General features: G+C 40.9%; 2 non-coding genes across 2 annotated transcripts; both read right to left on the bottom strand.

Annotated features, from left to right (window-relative positions):
* Positions 1 to 9,502: 9,502 nt before the first annotated feature.
* Positions 9,503 to 9,576, bottom strand: trnan-auu (transfer RNA asparagine (anticodon AUU)). Its single transcript has one exon. It is a non-coding gene; the product is annotated as a tRNA-Asn (tRNA).
* A 5,346-nt stretch (positions 9,577 to 14,922) lies between these two features.
* Positions 14,923 to 14,994, bottom strand: trnaa-ugc (transfer RNA alanine (anticodon UGC)). The gene has a single exon. It is a non-coding gene; the product is annotated as a tRNA-Ala (tRNA).
* Positions 14,995 to 15,384: the final 390 nt, after the last annotated feature.

Genomic DNA, 15,384 nt, shown 5'->3' with positions numbered 1-15,384 from the left:
CCCCGTAACTTGATTACTTCAACAGAAAGAAGAGCAGACAGCTCCACAAATATGCGAGGCGCAGAAAGCGCAAGGCGAGCCGCACACGTTTCGGTGGCTGAGAGAGGGCAGTTTTTGCTTCTGCATTTCCCAAGTAAGGACGCATGACAACAAGCGATCGCTGTGCTCATCTACGACATAGTGGTGATGAGTTTTCAGTACGTGTTCTTTTGAACGAGCAATGAGGTTGCCGCCTTGGACAGCTGACTGCACGCTCTCATTGTGCCACGTGATGAGAATTCACCAGGCTCGTTCAGTCATTAGTCACATTCCATCGTTTGCCATAAGCAGACGCTGCGAAGTGATGTGGATATCAGTTCCCAGTCTTGTGGAAGAGGAGGAAAAGAGCACACAAGGGCTCGTCCGACCAACGAGCCACAGCAGCACTTTCCGTTTCAATCTGTCAGCGAGCTTGAGGATGAGGGAAAGGCGCCATTCGCTCGTCCAGTCAGACCTTCATCAATAAGTCAAGAAAGCCGCAATTACACGACTGCCTTGCAGACGAAGGGCAGTGAACTGTGCCCGGTAAGAGGGGAACAAGCGGCACTAGGTGACGCCGAGGCATAAGCCCTAGCGAGGGGGGTTGGCTTGTATGGTACAGCACTTGCTTTGCATGTGAGAGGTAGCAAGATCAATTCCCACATTCTCCAGGTGTGTGCCTAGAGCTTGATGTGCCGAAAGGTGTCCTTTAGCCTATGGTCACGCCTTGCATGGAGAGCTGTCACGCATTTCGCAGCCACGCCCCTTTTCATCTTCTCTCTGGCTTAAGCGTCTCCGCCACTCTCTCTTGACATTTCATGTCAGCATGTCAGAAGTCCGAGTGACATTTTTAATGGCTGAGTGAGGGCACGATGCTGAAGCAGAGAGGCCACTTCAGCCAGAGAGACTTTTGCTAGGTGAGATCTGAAAGACGGACTCGCAACAGAAACAGACCAAAAATGTATCGGTGAGATCAAAAGGCAAATGCAACATTCAGCAGAGGGCGTCTAAGGATTAGGGAACGGGCGACTGAAATCCATGTGAGGCAAACTTTCCAGTGTGTGTACTGCAGCTGGGCTTGTTGGCGTAATTGGTAGTGCGTCAGTCTCGTCATCTGAAGGGCCTGAGTTTGATCCTCACACGGGGCAGGGCTGCTTCCTCTCTTGCTCTTTTCAAACACTTGCGGCAACTGTTCACTCATAACCACATCTGGAATGCGTGACCTTTACACGGGGGAGAAGCATCGCCGCATCCCTTTCCTAAAGAACATTCACATTCAGAAATAAGTCAAGAAATTTGCTATTACTTTCGCTCGTGCTGCTGTCGGCCTGCCCATGTTGCCAAAGAAAGATTCACTCGGGGTCAACATGACAGAACAGCGATCATTTCGAAACAATGTTCCACACTCCGTAAGCAAGAACTTCAGTGTTTGCAGTCACCCGATATGCCGATAGTCAAAGGAGCGCAAAACACGAAGCGTCAAAAGACAAGATGAGTTGATGGAAAGAGCGTTGAATTGATGAGCACAAAAGTTCAGCTCGTACAATAGGCAACGAAGGTCCCGGCGTTGTCATCGCACTTGAAAGGACTGCCTTGCAGACTAAGTGCAGTGGGAGGTTGCTGTTTTGAGACGGAGGCATTGGGATGGTGGGCCAAGATCTATTCTTCTTAAGGAATTCTTCATCGTGAAAGATCGGTCCACAGGTCATCCAAAGAACTCAGGGAATCATGTGCTACTGAAGGGAGTGAAGTGCTGAAACAGATGACATGCCCCCTTGATCTCACATGCACAACTCTGCTGCAACATGCACAGCTACTGTCCACACCAGGCAGTGGGGCTTCAGCAGAATTTGCTACGCCACCTGCAATTACATATCCAGATGCACACATATACATGGCCCTTCTGTCCTTTTCAGGATCTCAAAAAAAAGCATAGCGTGGTTTTCCTGCCACCTGATTGACCTCATCTCCCTCAGAATGTGCCCCGCCACATTCATTGCTGAAGCAGGACGGAGGCTAACGGACATGTCAGAACAGTGAGGTTCAACGATCTCTCTAAAATATTGTGGTTGTAGTGGAAGAGATATGTTTTAAATTGTATCTTGGTATTTCAAACTCTCTCTAGAATGTTATCCATTTCTATTTTATTTTGACAGGAACTAAAAGGCTAATGACATGAAAAGAGAAGAAAGAAAACACAACGTTTCAGCCGTGGAGCCTTCTTCAGGTGTGAGGGCTCCACGGCTGAAATGTTTTGTTTTCTTTCTTTTCTTTTAAGCTTGGAATAGACCTATATCTTGTTCCTTTGCAGCCTACACATGGTGACGCAGCTCCCCACCTGAACTGCTAATGATACTAGATGCCTGGTAGTTTGTGGTACTTGGTTATTGTCTTATGTTTGCTCAAACTGCATATGTGTTGTAGCGGCGAGGCTTATTAATAAGAAAGAATTAAGTGTTCTGAGCTTTCCCAAATGGTCATCTCTCTGTTCATCTCTGTGGTGCAGCCACAGAGAAACTATTCATGCAGGCTGATTTAAGGTTTCCTTTGATAAGGTTTCCTAGGACAGCTCCCAAAGGGGGATGCACTTAGCTAAGCCTGGCTATCATGATCAATGGTCATCCATTGGCGCCTCTCTGTCCAGGGAGTGCCAGATGGACATCTGGACTGCATTCCTAGGTGTTAGGAGTAAATGACTCATATCTCACCTTGATCAACCAATCAGGAACTGGTAGGGCCGAGTAACCCACGTGGGACTCTGATGCCCATGGAACTTTCAGCCAATCAATGAGCTGAAGTTCCTCCAGGTAAAAACAGGCAACACAGAGAGCCTGTAGTAAGATTCAGGAGAATTCTGTGGACTTTTCTAAAGGGAATTCAAAGGAGAATTCCAGGGCAGGACAGCCCAGGAGCAGAAGGCTCCCAAAGGCAAGACATTCTCACAGCGTGCCTCCTGACCATCCTGAGACTCAGCCCGGACAACCACGGAACGGCCAGTGTGTCCGAGTGCCAGAACTTTCCTTTGTTCTAAGAGTCTAGAGCGGAGGTTGCCAGAGAGTAACCAGAGGATCCACCCGAGGTTAGCACCAGTAGCAGGCCTCGTGAACAGGTTGGAACTGTGGACAGCTGAATCACTATTCAGAACTAGCGCTTCATCAGGAACAAACCGGTCTTCTTCCTGACTTGCTGGGACCCACAGTCATCTTTTCTCCTGTGAGCAAACTTTGCTAGTTAAAGCCAACACTAAATAGCCGGTAAGTGAGCATCAGCAGCGCACCGTCGCAAGCCGCACAGCACAGCCTGGCACCGAGCCAGAGAGCGCGGATTGGACAGCAACAGCCTGCAACTGTTTCTTTGAGTCCGCAGGAGATCTGAATCCCCAGAGATTGGATGAGTATTCAACTTCACTGCATTACTGCTCGAGAATTCAATTGTTATCCCAACCAGTTGATATCAATTTAATTCCTAAGAGTTATGTACTTGTTTTGAGTATCTAATGTAGAAGTTATAACCAAGTTCATTTACAAAACGGTCTAAATGAATGATATATTGAACGTATGTCCTTTTGATATGTGTAACACTTTGTAACTGACTGAATATATACCTTTTGTATTCTGATAACCCTCTCGATAAGATCTGTTAGGTTTATATGCATATTCTATGTATTAATAAATGTATCCTTGTGTATTAGTACCTGTGTGTGTGCGTTGTTTGAGTTATGTCGCATGGTTGGATTCTAAAGCCATCAAAAGAATCAATTTTGTGATTTACTGCTACAATTAATAATTGTCCCAGTAAATGCCCAAACCCTACAGAACTGGTGCCTTCAGAGAGCACACTACAGTGTGATTGCATATTTTTGTGTATTTTCATATGTCAATACTTAATTCACTCACATTCCTGTATGCTTGGAAGGAAGGCAGATTGGATTTGGCACAGGACGCCTGCTCATATATGTTGATCTTTGTTGGGTTGGAAAAACAATGATAAAAAGTGTATGAAAAAGCTCTCCCCAACATTTCCCTTCTCTTGGCCATGGTTACACTGCCCTTTCTTTCTGTCTTTTGTCCTTCTACAAAGATTCCAGGGCTCTTCATCCACCATAATATCAGAAGCCAAAAATAACCATCTAATGTGTAAACAGCATTTGTAATGTTGGTAGCTGGAAGAGGTTAAGTATGTTTGCAAGACCTAGTTGATTACACCACAGACTTACCTTGTTTTTTTTTTCTCTTTTAAAGGCTGTGCTGGACTGTACCACTATCATAGAAGATTTTTTTCAAGACACATCGCAGTTCCATAGTAGAATTTATCAATAGTAGAATTCCATAGGACATTATTTATCAACATCTAACATTACCCAGTGTGAGACTCTGCCAGTAAACCTCAGAGCATTGAGTTCTCCAGTGGTGAAGATGGCTTTCTGAAGTCATGAAATCCACTGCTCGGATGCCTGAGAGACAGTGATTGAATCCTGGTTGGAATTAGGCTCTCTGTTAGTATTGATCAGTGGGAATTATGTGGTAAAAAGGGAAAACTCCTTTACTTTAGTCACTTTGAAAGTTCAAATGTACAGATCTTCAGAAACCCCAGTCTGAAGGATGAAGCAGGTTCTGCTCTAGGAGTTGCCTAGGTTTTGCTCCATTCAATCCAAGCAGATAGTCCAACATTTGCCTTCTCTTGGCCATGATTACACTGCCCTTTCTTTCATCTTTGTACTTCTACAAAGATTTCAGGACTCTTAATCCACCATAATATCAGAAGCCAAAATTAACCTTCTAACATGTACAAATCATTTGCAATGAAAGGAGGTGGAAAGGTTTAAGAATGTTTGTAAGACCTGGTTGATTACCACACATAGACATACTTTGTTGTCAGTTTTTTTTCTCTTTGAAAGGCTATAGGAGGAGTGTGATGGACTGTACCACTATCATAGAAGATATTTTTCTTCTAAGGACACTTCTGTAGCGGCAAGGCGTATTTAAAATACAGGAATTAAGTTTGCTGCTCCCTTGCCAGTCCCTCTCTCCCTCATCTCAGTGCAGCTGGATACAGAGAGGCCATTCCATCTGGTTCACATTTAAGGTGTTTTTCTAGCTTTCCTGATAAGGAACAGCTCCCAAGGCTGAGATTCACCAGCCACCCTAATAAGTGGTCATCTCTGGCGCCTTACTGTCTGGGAGATTCCATGGGAGAGGCTCATCCCAAGGTTTACAACCCTAAGGTCAGAGGTCACTGTTACTCATCCTCCACCTCAATCAGCCAATCAGGAACTGGTAGGGCAGGGTAACCCCACGTGGGTCTCGAATGCCCGCGGAACTTTAAGCCACTGAACTACCGTAGTTCCTCCAGATAAAACAGGCAGCACGATGCCCAGAAGGTGCCCCTCCAGGATGTTCTCAGACTCAGCTCGGACAATCACGTGACGGCCAGTGTGTCCGAGTGCCAGGACTTAACTTTGTTTTAAGAGTCGAGAACGGAGGTTGCCCATGCATAACCAAAGGATCCGCCCGAGGTTAGCCCAGCAGCAAGCCCCGTGAACCGCCGGTACTCCACCGTCAAAGCTCGCCTGATCAACGAGTGAACTACGGTTGGAACTGTCGACAGCTGAATCTCAGGATTCAGGACTAGCGCTACATCGGGAACGAACTGGTCTTCTTCCCATCTAAAGAGTGTGACTGGCTTGGACCCGCAGTCACTTTCCATGTGCACAAGCTCTGCTGGTTTCAGCCAACACTAACTTCAAAGAGCATCAGCAGCGCATCACAGCAGGAATCTCTCCCTCCTCTTCTTCTTGCCAGCCGCACACAACAACAGCCTGCCACTGCTTCTTTGTGTCCGCGGGAGATCTGAATCCACACAGATCGGATGAGTATTCAACATTCTGCATTACAGCTCGAGAATTCAATTGTTACCTCAACCACAATTGATATCAATCTAATACCTATGAGTGATGTACTTGCTTTTGAGTATCTAGTGTAGAAGTTGTAATCCCAGTTTATTTACGAAACAGTCTAAATGAATGGTATACTGAATGTATGTCCCTCTTGGTTTAGAACTCTTCATGATTTAATATATACCTTTTGTATTCTGCTAACCCACACTCTTAAGATCTGTTATGTTTATATGCACATTTTATGTATTAATAAGTGTATTAGTATCTGTGTGTGTGCGTTAATGAGTTAACCCGCAAGGTCGGATTTCTAATAGCCCTCAAAGAATCATTTTGTGACTTACTGCTACAATTAATAATTGTCCCAGTAAATACACAAAACCCCTACACACGCATGGAAACCAATATTTACCTGCTAATCCAGAATGCAGCAGAGAACAGTTGGACAGAAGGTTAGTATCTGTCGATACTGCATCACAGAAGTCAGTCTCTTCCCCCTCATTATGCAGGCTGACTTGTTCACGATGAACTGTCCTCCAGTGACAGTCAGCTAAAATCACTGACTCAGACATGGTGTTGATACACTGATGGCACTTTGATGATTTGGTTAACATGCTTTCCTCTTAAACAGGAGATGCTGAGTTTAAATCCCAGCAGTGCCTTTCTTCCTTTCTTGTCTTACAAAATGTATCACTATGGATGATTACGTACAGCTTGATTTTGTTTAACGCAAGTTTTCATTTTCTTTCTGGAACAACTTGCTTTTCATGAAATTCATACAGCTTGTGAAAGATGAAATACAAATCTTGCCTTGTATATTGCAGGCTGGTAAAAAAAGCATTATTTTCTTTTTTTTAAGCTTGCAAATGGAGAAAAGGGACACACATGAGTCTCTGTTAATTGAAAGGTTAGTGGTTTGAGCCCACCCAGAAATGCACTTCTCATTATTGCAATGTATACCTCATCTCTACTTATTTGGATTTCTTAGCAAAACCTTAACCCACTTGATATTTGCAAGAAATGTGAATGTTTTTGTTAAACAATTAAGTATTTAAGTCAATATCACTGGGAATGGCCAATAATGACCAACATTCAAGGACATCATATTCAGCCAAGGACTTTGATCTTCGAACTAGCAGAAGAATTCATTTATGCTCTCGATGCATCCTTAGTTAGAATATTTAAAATTACGACAAAGATTTGTTGGAGAACTTGACAAGCAAAAAAGACAGTTGGACAGCATGATTATGCTAGGACTGTACATTTGTATTTTAAAACTTTTGTATATTTATCTTAATTGTAATATACATGTAACCATAAATTCTGTTCTATGTAAATACATTTTGTTGTATTTTATCATATTTTAGCTGAGGGCACAAGGGGGTCTATTATACCTTCCGAAACTTCCAAGACAACTATAACAGAGGCTCATATTTTAATATAATTTGCTTTAAAAGAAAACCACAATTTGTACAATATCATCCCTCAATATCGACGTTCAAATGAAGGATTTAAAGAAGCAACAGCGATAGGAGAGTACATTGATTTTGGACCAATGTTTGCATCTGAATGATCCTTCCTCCTGGAAAGAAGAAAAAACAGGTATGTTTTGAGTCTCATGATGATGCTCTTCTGGATAAAAAAAAAACAGTGCAAATTTGTTTCGGATGTATTTTGGATAAAATTATAACTGTCATCAAAGAGAAATTTGATCAGTTGAGTGCAGTCGAAACTTTTGACATTTTATAGGATGACAGGACGTACATTTAGGACTCAGTACCGATAACACTGCTGATATTGATGGAGTAGAAATTAAGTGTATTGGCAATTTTATCTGAGGCAAGAAGTACTAGAACACCTCCTATAAAAATGTTAGGATTCAGAGCAAGAAATATTTTTCCACTTCACCCAATGGTATTGCATTAACGAGGCTGAAGCTGGCTTCTTATTCGCCAGCTTCTTCTTTTGCCTTAAATGCTGCTGCTGTGATGTTATGCCGCCTTTCGCCTGTAGATGGCTCTTTACAGTAATTTTTAAAAGTACTAATCGGGATGGATTACTGTATTTATCCTCAGTAAAGGGGAATATGTAAGTAGTGACTATCCGAATAACATTTTTGTGTGAAACACATTTCAGAAAATTGTAAACCAATTTTCAAAACTCACAATAACACAAACACAATAAGTAAATAAGACAAAGGCAAAACATAAGTTCACAGGCACTTTCTGCATATTTACCACGACCTTGCCTTCTGATCATAAAAAGTCTTAAAATCTTGCATTTTACAAGAACTTTTTATAAATGGGACATTTAGAACATGGCATATGAGAATATATGGTTAACCGAGGATGAGCAACGGGTGATTGCACTTTCTGCTTCTTGCTATAAACCTACCCCTGGTTATAAAAACATCTAAAAATTCTGACACTGAGGTGTGAGAGACAATGGAACAGACTATCAAAATCCTGAACTTTAGGAAATTTTACTGTGCCATTTTTTTAAATATGACCCTGTGAACATGGCATGTCCCTCCTTCCTCATTACCAAAACATCTCAATGTTCCGACACTATGTACATTGCTAATTACAACACTTCACTGTTGCATTTCTGAATTGTGACATTGTGAACATGGCATGTTAAAGTATATAGAATCAGATCAGAACAGGCTTAATGCAATTCATAGTGCTTTATCATTTTCTTACTTTCTAAATGAAAAAAAAAATTCAGTGATTATGACACTTCGGTATGACATAAAATATGCTTCAATGACAGAATAAATAATCATGGAAAAAATACCCACAGTGGACATTCATAGTTGTGATTATAGGAATGTTAAATATCAGGTGAGTAGCTGCGTCAGCATGCGTAGGCTGCAAAGGAACAAGTAAAGGGTTATTCCAAGCTGAAAAGAGAAGAAAGGAAACACAACGTGTTGGCCGTGGAGCCTTCTTCAGGTGTTAGAAAGACAGGGCAGTATGCAAAGATAATTTTCTTTTTATCTTTGCTTACTGCAGTTTATCTTTGATGACAACATCAAAGACATTAAGGGATTCTTACGGCTAACAGCTCCACATCAACTTCCTTTTATAACTAACCTCATCAGATCTCTCAACTCCCAACTCTTCCAGTTTCTCACTTCAGAGAAGGATAAAAAACTCAATCATCCTCTACAGAGAAAAACCATCAACACCCCTACCACCTCCACCAGTCCAAACCTTGTTGTTACTGTACCCTCTGACCTTTCCCTTTCACCCTTTTGCATCCTCAGCTAACATATTTTAATATTACAACACAATTACAATAAATTGTACAGTATTTACAGTTTAAAATTAAGGTAAATATCAAAATCCAACTGCACAGTGCTAACAAAACAATGCTTGTCAAGTTCTCAAACAAATCTGCATTGTATTTTTAAAATATTTCACCAGAGGAGTTGCGATGTTGTCTGGGGAGTTGCGATGTTGGGCATTATTGGACATTTTTGACACGTGTTGAACAGTCGCATTTCCTACAAATATTAAAATGGCTATGGTTTAGCTGAGAAATCCAATCGACCTATGCGAAAACAATGTTTACATCGCAAAAGAAACCCGTCCCTGGGTGGACTTGAACCACCAACTTCTCAGTTAATAGCCGAACGCGCTAACCGATTGCGCCACAGAGACTGACGAGCGGAGTCTTTCCTCGAATCAGAAAAAAAAATCTCTTACCGTTTATTTTGCCAGCCGGTAATATTTCTTCTGCACTGATAACCAAGAACTGAATTTAATGTTTCGCAAGCTGTGTGAATTTCATCAAAAACAAGTTTTCCAGAAAGGAAATGAACACATGCATTTATCGAAATCAAGCCCTTTGTGAGTGCCCAAAATGGTACGTTCTGTACTACAAGATAGGAAGAAAGACACGGCTGTGAGTTGAACCGGTGCTTTTGTTCAATAAAGAGGCACTTTAACCAACTAAGCTACGGTGACAGGACTTCCATTACCTTTTACAGCCACTTGGACACACCGCTCTGAGACATCTGCGTTCAGAAAGCGCTGAACCTGCTCTCAGAGCAAATTGCCTCTTTTACATACAGTAGCAGCCCCGACACTGAGAAACGAAGAGAACTGGCTTTTATCCGGCATTTTTCATGTCCAATGCGTTTGACATCTCCCAAGGGCGACAGAGTTCGTTTGCAACACTATTTCTTCTTCTTTTTTATTTCTGTACGCTTTGATAAAAAAACGAGAAATCGTGCAAGGGAAAAATGTCTTTTTTCATAGAGAAAACGTGCACAAGGAAATGTTGTGTTGAGAAGAGGTGATTTAACATGATACGTGACCTAATTTATCGGAGTAAATGCTCACCCACCAAGGTCTGGAGAAGTTGGAGAGTCTAGTGGATGTAATAATTATACGGTGTTGTGGAAGAAAACAGTCTTTCTTTGAATTCTCAATCAATCGGAATTTCAGTGCGAAACATAAACCCTTTGTCTGATTTAAAGAGATAATATTTTAAAACTCATAAAAAATCAGAAAACACGTTTCTCACTTTGAAATTTTAGACGGGGCGACGCTGAGTATATTATGGGGGAATTCCGGTTATGTGAAATACCAGCAGTTTAATAAATAACGCATCTGATTTTGGATCATAAGATTGTAGGTTCGACTTCTACCTGCCTCGTGTAAATTTTATTCAAGCTCCTCAGTAATAGATGTCTATTATGTAATGAACCGCACCTGAAAGCAAACATTGGGTCTGTTTCCTTTGTTTTCCAGCATGAAATAGCAAATCGTTACAAAAAGTACCTGCTAATGTCCAATAGCGTTTTTTTTTTCAAATTACATTTTCAGGCTTCAGACACTTTTTAATAAAACAAAAGTGTCCGGAAACTCCCTAACTTTCAGGTTTGCTTGAACCTGTATTAAAAGAAGTTATTTGAAACTTCCGGGATTCCATTCTCTGATGTAGCTGTCTCTAAAGACGGATGTGATGTTTCCCAGATGTGAACTGTGCCTTCTCTCTTGTGTTCAAGGGTATTCGCTGTGTGAGATCCTAACTGTATGTCCAGTAGGGCTCTATTTTGTTTAGATTATCTATGTGGTGTACAGATAGAATTCAACTACATGGTTTGAATTCCGTGTTCAGGACGAGCAGAACCTGAAAAACTAAAAGCAGACCTCAACGTGATTTGAACATGCAGCCGTCTGATCTGGAGTCAGACATGCTATCTTCGCGCCACGAGGTCATAGCTGTTCGCGCCTTTGAATTCCCCAAAGGAGACAAATCAACTTCACAAAAAAAAAATATCCTGTGAAGAGCGCCGCTCTTCCGAAGAGAGTCTCTTCATCCCAGACCACATTTTATTCTTCCTGTGCAGCTCTTGTGCAGGTGTTGTTCTCAATAACAGATCCAGGAACACTGACTGTTTTTCTGTTATTTTTTAATTAAGTACACCATGGTGCAACGGTAGCACATCTGACTCTAAATATCCAAGTTCATTTTCAAAGTATTGTAACGCAACGGGGGCTCAGGTGGGCGCCCTTACCGCATCATCCCGACTGAGGCTCGAACCCGGGACTCCCGCGTCTCTCTGCAGCGACCTAGCCCCGTGAGCTAAAGAGAGATTTTGTATCATTTTCACTGAGACCAAGGAGTGTTAAGCTGTACATGAATCTTTGTGGCTCGGTTGTTAACAAAAAGGGTGGTGGTTTGAGCCCTCCCAGGGACGCTATGAGCCTTTTAAAGTACACACCCATCTCACTTTATCTCCACGGCCGGTCTTGTACCGCAATCAAATACAGAGCCCGCAGGGGGTAGTAGGCTGGCAAATATAGCTCACTGTGTATATAATAAAGAAGCAGAGGTTAGTTTCTTATCTGCGCGTTACAGGGTCTTATGCAACTCGTACCAACAGCTGGGGTTTGATCCCTGCACGGGCTATTAGTTGAAAGGCCATTGTAAATGACGTGTAAGAGATTTATAGATAGACACTTTATTGATCCCATGAGGGGAATTAATCAAGCTTATCCAGCTGGCTTTTATGTTTCACACTAAATTGCGATCTTGAAACCAAAATAGTTAGAAATATGGAACACAACCTTTGTTCCCCAAGAAGGAAAGCTGTTTAACACTGATGTCACACCTTTTTAATCAACCCAGATTGTGAAGACAACTCTGCCCTGTCAAAAGAAAATGTTGCACAAAAGTTGGAAAGCACACTCTGAATCCATCTGTACTGTATATTTGATTTCCGGGAACCATTCAAGGCTGCTTGGTGCTTCGCAAGCAAGTCATTTAACTTCATTTTAATATGGATGCAACCATAAATGTTCTTAAGCATGTTGTACTTTTGTCGTACTTTTTAAAACATTTTAACTGAGGACGCACGACAGCTTTCATACCTTGTGATACATGCAAGACATCTGTAAACGAAGATGTAATTACAGTCAAATTGGCAATTAACAGAAAACCACAATTTGTATAATATTATTTCTCTATGTCGATGATCAGTTGAAGGATTTGAAGAAATTATATAATATTATTCCTCGATATCGATGATCAGTTGAAGGATTTAAGGAAACAGCAGCGATAGAAGGTGATTTTAGTTTTGAACCCATCTTTACACCTCAATAATCCATGTGTCCTCGAAAAAAGAAAAGACAGGCATGTTTTGAGTCTCATAATGATCATCTTCTCGATCCAAAGAAACGTATAAATTTGATTCCTTCCGTAGTATTTTGGATTTTCTTACGAAGATCTCACGTATTGCCAGGATCTATATTTAGCGTTCTGTAGTGATAACACTGCTGATATTGATTGAGTAGAAATCTATGATGTATAGACAACTTTATCTGAAGCGAGTAATCCAAGAATGCTACTTATGAAGTGTTAGGATTCATACCAAGATATACTTTTTGTTTTCAACCCAAAATGCTGCTATTGCATTACACATTATATGAACATTACCAGTTTTGGTAGCTTCTCTGCGCGAAACTAATGTTCAAAACTGAAACTAATTACAAAATAACTTAAGATCAACCATGACAAAAAATTATAAATCAGGACTAATATTAATATCAACTCATATTACTACAGAAGAAAAGATTTAACTGAAATATTAATAATACTATGCAAGCCTAAAAAGTAGAACAATTCAATTTATATAACTTTTATTTTTTTTATATTTTGAGAAATGGGCTCACACACAGGAAGACACTAACGTTTCTCTTCGTTAGAGTATGTGAATAACAGTTTAACCCAAAATGTTTGGAGTCCAGAGGGAGGACTTGCTCGCTGAATGATCTCTCAAGAAATCCCTGGTGAGATTCAAAAGGTGTTTTCTTCAACAGCCACGTAAAGTTTGATGATCTTCTCTGGATTTTCTGAATATGACGTTAAATTAGTTCAAATCAGGTGGTAGTTAACAAAACTAAATGCTTTGGAGGTACATTTAAAACAGCAGAGCAACACTGTAGCACTTCGAGTGTGCCAGAGTTTAATTGTGTAAACCTGTCTCTCTATGAACACGAGCAAAGAGTTCTCACTCAACAGAAGACTGTGATGTGAGCACAGTAATATAAAGCACCTGGAGATGCGGGGGATTGAACGGATTGTTATATGCTTTAAGTGATGGCTGTACGCACAGAAAAAAACGACAGTACTGATGATTTTTCTTTTTAGTTGAAGCACAGATTCTTTCCAAGATAATGGATAAAGGCAACCCAGTGGATACTCTAGTAGAATGTGGAAGACCGTTCACCTATGTAACCAACGCAACCACAGGAACAACGTCATGAAGCAAAATCAATTCCCCATTTAAATTTGACATGTGAGGTATGTTTTGTGACTGCTTGATGTAAACCCTATGATCTCTTTTGAACTTGGATAAGTTATTTCTGATGGAGCGCTATCCGCAAATATTTAATAAGCTTTACCCCTGCCGATGATTCGGCGTGAAGTATCACAGACAACTGCTTTCACAGACAAAAACAGCTCACCACCACAGCCAATATTAAATGTAGTTGCTGGCACACTACAACGTGCACTGGCTCATATGTGATTTCGGCAGACGTTGCTCCCTATGTAAAGCTGAAAGTGCCAAAGAGCATTTCTGTTGAGAAAACATTTTTTTCTGCATTGATGTTAAGCTTAGGGAGCCTGTCTTTTTGAAATTCTTTCTCTAAACACCGTCTGCAGCCTCCAGAGAGACTAACAAATATTTTTTTTGAGAAAATGTCTCACACATCAGAAGACACTAACGTTTATCTACGTTAGAGTATGTGAATAACAGTTTAACTGAAAAAGCTGTAATTGTGATTTTGCAAAAATTCAATAAATTGTCCATCAACAGTAAGAAATTATTAAGAAAGTAAGAAATTGTTTTATTTAATAAAGTATAAGACATGAAGAGAGTTTACAGGTTATATCCTTCGCTTTGTCAATTAACTTAAGTGTTCAGGATCCAAGCTCGTGTGTGGATGATTGTGTTTCTTGAATCTCTTTAATCATCAAATGTTGTTGTTTAGTCCATCAGTTTATTCTCGGGTTGTACCATAGATATTTTATACACTCAATACTTTTCATGCTCTTTTGCCTTTTCCTTCACATACGGAAAAAGTTCAAGGTGTTCTTGTTGCTGTGCTCCACACCTACACGAAAGCACATGTAACAGTACAGGACACACAGTGAGGAATTCGCACAGCTTTCAGCTCAGTGCGGAGTTCAGAGGGAGGACTCGCTCGCTGAATGATCTCTCAAGAAATCCCTAGTGAGACTCAACAGGTGTTTTCTTCAACAGCCACTAAAAGTCTGATGACCTTCTCTGGATTTTCTGAATATGACGTTAAATTAGTTCAAATCATTTGGTAGTTAACAGAACAAAATGCTTTGGAGGTACATTTTAAACAGTAGAGCAACACTGTAGCACTTTTGTAGAGTGTAATTGTGTAAACCTGTCTCTCTATGAACACGAGCAAAGAGTTCTCACTCAACAGAAGATTGCGATGTGAGCACAATAATAAGACACCTGGAAATGCTGGGGATTGAACCCAGGACCTCATACATGCAAAGCATGCACTCTACCACTGAGCTACATCCCCTAGGGTGCAGGTTGTAGAACTGACGTAAAGATGTGCATATGTTCACTGAACACAATCCACCCTTCACAAAGAATGCCTGCAGTTTCCCACTTTCGTGTTTCTTCTACTACAAAGTAAATTCATGGGAATGAAGAAATAAGGAAGGGAAAATAATCGCATCGAAGCTTCCAGAGACTGGGCAAAATGAATAATGTATTTTTATATCCAGTCACATGGGCGACTGGTTGATTATTCAACAGGGGAGTGTGTTTTTCTACCTCCTTACTCGACTGTCTTTCAATTATGTTTTCTTTGAAATCTTTTTGCATCTTTTAAGTGCTTGCGATTAAATTACGCATAGAAAAACAGCAGTTGATGTTCATGGACGGATGCACACAACTCCAGTTTTTT

This window comes from Lepisosteus oculatus, chromosome 14 (assembly GCF_040954835.1).
Source record: "Lepisosteus oculatus isolate fLepOcu1 chromosome 14, fLepOcu1.hap2, whole genome shotgun sequence".
Lineage (NCBI taxonomy): Eukaryota > Metazoa > Chordata > Actinopteri > Semionotiformes > Lepisosteidae > Lepisosteus > Lepisosteus oculatus.
The sequence above is the reverse complement of the archived record's forward strand: the minus strand, read 5'-3'. Positions and strand labels throughout refer to the sequence as shown.